This window comes from Bombina bombina, chromosome 6 (assembly GCF_027579735.1).
Source record: "Bombina bombina isolate aBomBom1 chromosome 6, aBomBom1.pri, whole genome shotgun sequence".
Lineage (NCBI taxonomy): Eukaryota > Metazoa > Chordata > Amphibia > Anura > Bombinatoridae > Bombina > Bombina bombina.
This window is the reverse complement of record NC_069504.1, coordinates 369,701,251-369,703,750: the sequence shown is the minus strand read 5'-3', so window position 1 is coordinate 369,703,750 and position 2,500 is coordinate 369,701,251. Positions and strand designations below refer to the sequence as shown.

The 2,500-nt window shown below is 45.4% G+C and overlaps 1 protein-coding gene across 3 annotated transcripts in view; it reads right to left on the bottom strand.

The window, feature by feature from the left end:
- ZNF346 (zinc finger protein 346) overlaps window positions 1-2,500 on the bottom strand; it is a 110,983-nt gene that overhangs the window by 96,344 nt on the left and 12,139 nt on the right. The window lies entirely within an intron of this gene.

Below are 2,500 nucleotides of genomic sequence, written 5' to 3'. Positions count from 1 at the left end.
TTTGCGGTACCGGCGAGTACTGACGTTTTTCCTATACCTAAGAGACTTACTGAAATTGTTACTAAGGAGTGGGATAGACCCGGTGTTCCGTTCTCACCCCCTCCGATATTTAGAAAGATGTTTCCAATAGACGCCACCACACGGGACTTATGGCAAACGGTCCCTAAGGTGGAGGGAGCAGTTTCTACTTTAGCTAAGCGTACCACTATCCCGGTGGAGGATAGCTGTGCCTTTTCAGATCCAATGGATAAAAAGTTAGAGGGTTACCTTAAGAAAATGTTTGTTCAACAAGGTTTTATATTGCAACCTCTTGCATGCATTGCGCCTGTCACGGCTGCAGCAGCATTTTGGTTTGAGTCTCTGGAAGAGACACTTGAATCAGCTCCATTAGATGAGATTACACACAAGCTTAAAGCCCTTAAGTTAGCTAACTCATTTATTTCAGATGCCGTAGTACATTTAACTTAAGGCTAAGAATTCCGGATTCGCCATTCAGGCACGCAGAGCACTGTGGCTAAAATCCTGGTCAGCTGACGTTACTTCTAAATCTAAATTGCTTAATATACCTTTCAAAGGGCAGACCTTATTCGGGCCCGGGTTGAAAGAAATTATCGCTGACATTACAGGAGGTAAAGGCCATGCCCTGCCTCAAGACAGAGCCAAACCTAAGGCTAGACAGTCTAATTTTCGTTCCTTTCGTAATTTCAAAGCAGGAGCAGCATCAACTTCCTCTGCACCAAAACAGGAAGGAGCTGTTGCTCGCTACAGACAAGGCTGGAGACCTAACCAGTCCTGGAACAAGGGCAAGCAGGCCAGGAAACCTGCTGCTGCCCCTAAGACAGCATGAATCGAGGGCCCCCGATCCGGGAACGGATCTAGTGGGGGGCAGACTTTCTCTCTTCGCCCAGGCTTGGGCAAGAGATGTCCAGGATCCCTGGGCGTTAGAGATCATATCTCAGGGATACCTTCTAGACTTCAAATTCTCTCCCCCAAGAGGGAGATTTCATCTGTCAAGGTTGTCAACAAACCAAATAAAGAAAGAGGCGTTTCTACGCTGCGTACAAGATCTTTTATTAATGGGAGTGATCCATCCGGTTCCGCGGTCGGAACAAGGACAAGGGTTTTACTCAAATCTGTTTGTGGTTCCCAAAAAAGAGGGAACTTTCAGGCCAATCTTGGATTTAAAGATCCTAAACAAATTCCTAAGAGTTCCATCGTTCAAAATGGAAACTATTCGGACAATTTTACCCATGATCCAAAAGGGTCAGTACATGACCACAGTGGATTTAAAGGATGCTTACCTTCACATACCGATTCACAAAGATCATTACCGGTATCTAAGGTTTGCCTTTCTAGACAGGCATTACCAGTTTGTATCTCTTCCATTCGGATTGGCTACGGCTCCGAGAATCTTCAAAGGTTCTGGGTGCTCTTCTGGTGGTACTAAGACCGCGAGGAATTGCGGTAGCTCCGTACCTAGACGACATTCTGATACAAGCTTCAAGCTTTCAAACTGCCAAGTCTCATACAGAGTTAGTACTGGCATTTCTAAGGTCGCATGGATGGAAGGTGAACGAAAAGAAGAGTTCTCTCTTTCCACTCACAAGAGTTCCCTTCTTGGGGACTCTTATAGATTCTGTAGAAATGAAGATTTACCTGACAGAAGACAGGTTAACAAAGCTTCAAAATGCATGCCGTGTCCTTCATTCCATTCAACACCCGTCAGTAGCTCAATGCATGGAGGTGATCGGCTTAATGGTAGCAGCAATGGACATAGTACCCTTTGCACGCCTACATCTCAGACCGCTGCAATTGTGCATGCTAAGTCGTTTATTCTGGTCAGAGGAGAGGTCAAAAAGCTTCGGCTACCTCTCTCTCCTTTTGGCTTCGTAGCATAATACGGTTAGCCTATGAGACTGCTGGACAGCAGCCTCCTGAAAGAATTACAGCACATTCTACTAGAGCTGTGGCTTCCACTTGGGCCTTTAAGAATGAGGCTTCTGTTGAACAGATTTGTAAGGCTGCAACTTGGTCTTCTCTTCATACTTTTTCCAAATTTGACACTTTTGCTTCTTCGGAGGCTGTTTTTGGGAGAAAGGTTCTTCAGGCAGTGGTTCCTTCCGTATAAAGAGCCTGCCTGTCCCTCCCGTCATCCGTGTACTTTAGCTTTGGTATTGGTATCCCATAAGTAATGGATGATCCGTGGACTGGATACACTTAACAAGAGAAAACATAATTTATGCTTACCTGATAAATTTATTTCTCTTGTAGTGTATCCAGTCCACGGCCCGCCCTGTCACTTTAAGGCAGGTAATTTTTCCATTAAACTACAGTCACCACTGCACCCTATGGTTTTCCTTTCTCTGCATGTTTTCGGTCGAATGACTGGTAATGGCAGTTAGGGGAGGAGCTATATAGCAGCTCTGCTGGGTGAATCTTCTTGCACTTCCTGTTGGGGAGGAGTTAATATCCCATAAGTAATGGATGATCCGTGGACTGG